A 7,303-nucleotide genomic window follows, 5' to 3' on the forward strand; every position below is an offset into this window, starting at 1 on the left:
CTTGGTTGGACACCTCTTGGCTACTTGACCCCTTTCCCGGTGGGTGCAAGTCACCGTGCGGAACCTTTCGGCCGCTCTCCCTAGGACTGTGTTGCAGGCAAGCACAGTGGTTCCGCGACCTAGAGACAGCGGCATCCCTTGTTACTACTACTCCGAGCCCTGGGACACCTTCCCAGGGTGTTTTCCATGTACCACTAGCCTCTGGTTGACCATCGGTGGTGGTAGGTGATTTAACCCAAAACCACCCTAGGTCACCGTTCCGACCGCCCAGCTACCGTTAAAACGCCTCCGGACACCAGGACACACCTTCCCGGTACCAGAACCAGTCGTAGTTCCCGTCACCCAAATTTCATACAACCGTCACCCACGGGCCGAAACACCTTGCCACTACATGGGTCTAGTATTAGGTCCTAGGGTCTCTTTTCGACAACTCCCGACCTCCCTGATATCGAATCGTCAGTTTACATGAGGAGGCTAAACTTTCTATGACGACTCAGTACAACCATACCTCCCTATAATAGTGAAATGTCAAATTCTAGGGCTTTTTGGCCATGGAAAATTCTGAAGCTCGGCACGAGCAAACATGACCCATGCTTGTATCTCCGAAACTATGAGTCTGACAGTTTTGCACCCTTCTGCGGAAAGTTGTGTCTCGTTAAGCCTAAAAAGTCAGTAGAACACCACGAAACGATCCGACCACTCCTTCGACCTGTTTTGGGGTTTTGCAGTTTTCCATGGGGTATTTTGTATGGGGAAAACCGACCCATGCCCGTATCTCCGTACCTAAGCGTCTGACGGTCTTGGACCCCTTTAGGTAAAAGTTGCATTCCATTGAGCTGAACATTTCACTAGAACATCGCGAAACGATCCGACGCCTCCTTCTGGGAGTTTTTGGGGTCGGAAGGTTTTCTGGGACTTAGTCTCTGGAGCAACATTTCTGAAGCTCGGCACGAGCAACCACGCACGTGTCTTATATCTCCGTAAGTAAGGGTCTGACGGTCTTGGACACCTTTAGCAAAAAGTTGCGTCTTATCGAATGGAACATTTCACTCGAACACCACGAAACGATCCGACCACTCCTTCGACCTGTTTTGGGGTTTTGCAGTTTTCCATGGGGTATTTTGTATGGGGAAAACCGACCCATGCCCGTATCTCCGTACCTAAGCGTCTGACGGTCTTGGACCCCTTTAGGTAAAAGTTGCATTCCGTCGAGCTGAACATTTCACTAGAACATCGCGAAACGATCCGACGACTCCTTCTGGGAGTTTTTGGGGTCGGAAGGTTTTCTGGGACTTTGTCTCTGGAGCAACATTTCTGAAGCTCGGCACGAGCAACCACGCACGTGTCTTATATCTCCGTAAGTAAGGGTCTGACGGTCTTGGACACCTTTAGCAAAAAGTTGCGCCCTATCGAATGGAACATTTCACTAGAACACCACGAAACGATCCGACCACTCCTTCGACCTGTTTTGGGGTTTTGCAGTTTTCCATGGGGTATTTTGTATGGGGAAAACCGCCCCATGCCCGTATCTCCGTACCTAAGCGTCTGACGGTCTTGGACCCCTTTAGGTAAAAGTTGCATTCCGTCGAGCTGAACATTTCACTAGAACATCGCGAAACGATCCGAGGCCTCCTTCTGGGAGTTTTTGGGGTCGGAAGGTTTTCTGGGACTTAGTCTCTGGAGCAACATTTCTGAAGCTCGGCACGAGCAACCACGCACGTGTCTTATATCTCCGTAAGTAAGGGTCTGACGGTCTTGGACACCTTTAGCAAAAAGTTGCGCCCTATCGAATGGAACATTTCACTAGAACACCACGAAACGATCCGACCACTCCTTCGACCTGTTTTGGGGTTTTGCAGTTTTCCATGGGGTATTTTGTATGGGGAAAACCGACCCATGCCCGTATCTCCGTACCTAAGCGTCTGACGGTCTTGGACCCCTTGAGGTAAAAGTTGCATTCCGTCGAGCTGAACATTTCACTAGAACATCGCGAAACGATCCGACGACTCCTTCTGGGAGTTTTTGGGGTCCGAAGGTTTTCTGGGACTTAGTCTCTGGAGCAACATTTCTGAAGCTCGGCACGAGCAACCACGCACGTGTCTTATATCTCCGTAAGTAAGTGTCTGACGGTCTTGGACGCCTTTAGCAAAAAGTTGCGCCCTATCGAATGGAACATTTCACTAGAACACCACGAAACGATCCGACCACTCCTTCGACCTGTTTTGGGGTTTTGCAGTTTTCCATGGGGTATTTTGTATGGGGAAAACCGACCCATGCCCGTATCTCCGTACCTAAGCGTCTGACGGTCTTGGACCCCTTGAGGTAAAAGCTGCATTCCGTCGAGCTGAACATTTCACTAGAACATCGCGAAACGATCCGACGACTCCTTCTGGGAGTTTTTGGGGTCGGAAGGTTTTCTGGGACTTAGTCTCTGGAGCAACATTTCTGAAGCTCGGCACGGGCAACCACGCACGTGTCTTATATCTCCGTAAGTAAGGGTCTGACGGTCTTGGACACCTTAAGCAAAAAGTTGCGCCCTATCGAATGGAACATTTCACTAGAACACCACGAAACAATCCGACCACTCCTTCGACCTGTTTTGGGGTTTTGCAGTTTTCCATGGGGTATTTTGTATGGGGGAAACCGACCCATGCCCGTATCTCCGTACCTAAGCGTCTGACGGTCTTGGACCCCTTTAGGTAAAAGTTGCATTCCGTCGAGCTGAACATTTCACTAGAACATCGCGAAACGATCCGACGACTGCTTCTGGGAGTTTTTGGGGTCGGAAGGTTTTCTGGGACTTAGTCTCTGGAGCAACATTTCTGAAGCTCGGCACGAGCAGCCACGCACGTGTCTTATATCTCCGTAAGTAAGGGTCTGACGGTCTTGGACACCTTTAGCAAAAAGTTGCGCCCTATCGAATGGAACATTTCACTAGAACACCACGAAACGATCCGACCACTCCTTCGACCTGTTTTGGGGTTTTGCAGTTTTCCATGGGGTATTTTGTATGGGGAAAACCGACCCATGCCCGTATCTCCGTACCTAAGCGTCTGACGGTCTTGGACCCCTTTAGGTAAAAGTTGCATTCCGTCGAGCTGAACATTTCACTAGAACATCGCGAAACGATCCGACGCCTCCTTCTGGGAGTTTTTGGGGTCCGAAGGTTTTCTGGGACTTAGTCTCTGGAGCAACATTTCTGAAGCTCGGCACGAGCAACCACGCACGTGTCTTATATCTCCGTAAGTAAGGGTCTGACGGTCTTGGACACCTTTAGCAAAAAGTTGCGCCCTATCGAATGGAACATTTCACTAGAACACCACGAAACGATCCGACCACTCCTTCGACCTGTTTTTGGGTTTTGCAGTTTTCCACGGGGTATTTTGTATGGGGAAAACCGACCCATGCCCGTATCTCCGTACCTAAGCGTCTGACGGTCTTGGACCCCTTAAGGTAAAAGTTGCATTCCTTCGAGCTGAACATTTCACTAGAACATCGCGAAACGATCCGACGACTCCTTCTGGGAGTTTTTGGGGTCCGAAGGTTTTCTGGGACTTAGTCTCTGGAGCAACATTTCTGAAGCTCGGCACGAGCAACCACGCACGTGTCTTATATCTCCGTAAGTAAGGGTCTGACGGTCTTGGACACCTTTAGCAAAAAGTTGCGCCCTATCGAATGGAACATTTCACTAGAACACCACGAAACGATCCGACCACTCCTTCGACCTGTTTTGGGGTTTTGCAGTTTTCCATGGGGTATTTTGTATGGGGAAAACCGACCCATGCCCGTATCTCCGTACCTAAGCGTCTGACGGGCTTGGACCCCTTTAGGTAAAAGTTGCATTCCGTCGAGCTGAACATTTCACTAGAATATCGCGAAACGATCCGACGACTCCTTCTGGGAGTTTTTGGGGTCGGAAGGTTTTCTGGGACTTAGTCTCTGGAGCAACATTTCTGAAGCTCGGCACGAGCAGCCACGCACGTGTCTTATATCTCCGTAAGTAAGGGTCTGACGGTCTTGGACACCTTTAGCAAAAAGTTGCGCCCTATCGAATGGAACATTTCACTAGAACACCACGAAACGATCCGACCACTCCTTCGACCTGTTTTGGGGTTTTGCAGTTTTCCATGGGGTATTTTGTATGGGGAAAACCGACCCATGCCCGTATCTCCGTACCTAAGCGTCTGACGGTCTTGGACCCCTTTAGGTAAAAGTTGCATTCCGTCGAGCTGAACATTTCACTAGAACATCGCGAAACGATCCGACGCCTCCTTCTGGGAGTTTTTGGGGTCCGAAGGTTTTCTGGGACTTAGTCTCTGGAGCAACATTTCTGAAGCTCGGCACGAGCAACCACGCACGTGTCTTATATCTCCGTAAGTAAGGGTCTGACGGTCTTGGACACCTTTAGCAAAAAGTTGCGCCCTATCGAATGGAACATTTCACTAGAACACCACGAAACGATCCGACCACTCCTTCGACCTGTTTTTGGGTTTTGCAGTTTTCCACGGGGTATTTTGTATGGGGAAAACCGACCCATGCCCGTATCTCCGTACCTAAGCGTCTGACGGTCTTGGACCCCTTTAGGTAAAAGTTGCGTATACCAACCTCGTCAATACTCTCGAACACTGTTACTCGATCCGACCACTCCTTGGTACACTTTTGTGGGTTGCCAGTTTCGGTTGGGACTTAGTCTCTGGAGACCAAATTCTGAAGCTCGGCGTGGGTACCGGTTTTTCGTGCACGTCAGAGGGCCTCGACCGCCCCGAGAACCCGACCTTCAGGATTTTGGCCATTTTTGGGGGTGCACAAAAGTGTTCGTAATCAACCTCGGATTGTACTTTTCATCATCTAGGGGCACCGTAGGGACCGAAAAAAGTGGTTTCGCATGATAGTCCACCTCGACCCATGTCGACCCTTGCGCGACCCCGACCTTCAGGATTTTGCTCTACGGAAGGGGGTCGACTTGTGCGCAACCCCGACCTTCAGGATTTTGCTCTACGGAAGGGGGTGCACAAAAGTGTTCGTAATCAACCTCGGATTGTACTTTTCATCATCTAGGGGCACCGTAGGGACCGAAAAAAGTGGTTTCGCATGATAGTCCACCTCGACCCATGTCGACCCTTGCGCGACCCCGACCTTCAGGATTTTGCTCTACGGAAGGGGGTGCACAAAAGTGTTCGTAATCAACCTCGGATTGTACTTTTCATCATCTAGGGGCACCGTAGGGACCGAAAAAAGTGGTTTCGCATGATAGTCCACCTCGACCCATGTCGACCCTTGCGCGACCCCGACCTTCAGGATTTTGCTCTACGGAAGGGGGTCTACTTGTGAGCAAACCCCGACCTTCAGGATTTTGCTCTACGGAAGGGGGTGCACAAAAGTGCTCGTAATCAACCTCGGATTGTACTTTTCATCATCTAGGGGCACCGTAGGGACCGAAAAAAGTGGTTTCGCATGATAGTCCACCTCGACCCATGTCGACCCTTGCGCGACCCCGACCTTCAGGATTTTGCTCTACGGAAGGGGGTGCACAAAAGTGTTCGTAATCAACCTCGGATTGTACTTTTCATCATCTAGGGGCACCGTAGGGACCGAAAAAAGTGGTTTCGCATGATAGTCCACCTCGACCCATGTCGACCCTTGCGCGACCCCGACCTTCAGGATTTTGCTCTACGGAAGAGGTCTACCCTTGCGCGACCCCGACCTTCAGGAGTTTGCTCTACGGAAGGGGGTGCACAAAAGTGTTCGTAATCAACCTCGGATTGTACTTTTCATCATCTAGGGGCACCGTAGGGACCGAAAAAAGTGGTTTCGCATGATAGTCCACCTCGACCCATGTCGACCCTTGCGCGACCCCGACCTTCAGGATTTTGCTCAAGGGAAGGGGGTCTACTTGTGCGCAACCCCGACCTTCAGGATTTTGCTCTACGGAAGGGGGTGCACAAAAGTGTTCGTAATCAACCTCGGATTGTACTTTTCATCATCTAGGGGCACCGTAGGGACCGAAAAAAGTGGTTTCGCATGATAGTCCACCTCGACCCATGTCGACACTTGCGCGACCCCGACCTTCAGGATTTTGCTCTACGGCAGGGGGTCGACTTGTGCGCAACCCCGACCTTCAGGATTTTGCTCTACGGAAGGGGGTGCACAAAAGTGTTCGTAATCAACCTCGGATTGTACTTTTCATCATCTAGGGGCACCGTAGGGACCGAAAAAAGTGGTTTCGCATGATAGTCCACCTCGACCCATGTCGACCCTTGCGCGACCCCGACCTTCAGGATTTTGCTCTACGGAAGGGGTCCTCTCTGTACAAGGTTTAGGGGTACATTTTCACCCAAAAACCACTATCGCTCATCCAAAACAACTCCTCGAAATGTGTCTTCTCTGTGAATTTGGCCCCGATCTGACGAGTAGTTTTCGGGATATGCCCCTCTGAAGGTACATATTGGGACTTAGCCGATTTTCACCCATTGCGGTGTCTATGGGGTGTTGGGAATCGCTCTACCGACCAGCCGGTTGGAGATATCGATTCCCGGTCTTCGGCGCGTTTGCTCAACTCTGTAATGCCTACTTTTCGTCCATACACACAACACCTCGCAGAGTTCTCCTTCTGCCAGATATAGCGCGTGCCCCTTTGTTCGTGCACCATTTTGGCCCGTTTTTCGCACATTGCCTCGAAACCATGCGTCCGACGGTTTTGCGTCCCTTGTACCGATGTTAGAACACCACCGTGGCTAACTTTCGTCCATATACGCCAACTCCGTGCAATGTCTCCATCACCCTGTTTTTGGGTGAAAACCCATTTCTGGGACTTAGCCGATTTTCACCCATTGCGGTGTCTATGGGGTGTTGGGAATCGCTCTACCGACCAGCCGGTTGGGGATATCGATTCCCGGTCTTCGGCGCGTTTGCTCAACTCCGTAATGCCTACTTTTCGTCCATACACACAACACCTCGCAGAGTTCTCCTTCTGCCAGATATAGCGCGTGCCCCTTTGTTCGTGCACCATTTTGGCCTGTTTTTCGTACATCGCTTCGAAACCATGCGTGCGACGGTTTTGCGTTCCAAGTACCGATGTTAGAACACCACCGTGGCTAACTTTCGTCCATATACGCCAACTCCGTGCAATGTCTCCATCACCCTGTTTTTGGGTGAAAACCCATTTCTGGGACTTAGCCGATTTTCACCCATTGCGGTGTCTATGGGGTGTTGGGAATCGCTCTACCGACCAGCCGGTTGGAGATATCGAGTTGCGGTCTTCGGCGCGTTTGCTCAACTCCGTAATGCCTACTTTTCGTCCATA

Source organism: Anopheles nili, assembly GCF_943737925.1.
Source record: "Anopheles nili chromosome X unlocalized genomic scaffold, idAnoNiliSN_F5_01 X_unloc_21, whole genome shotgun sequence".
Lineage (NCBI taxonomy): Eukaryota > Metazoa > Arthropoda > Insecta > Diptera > Culicidae > Anopheles > Anopheles nili.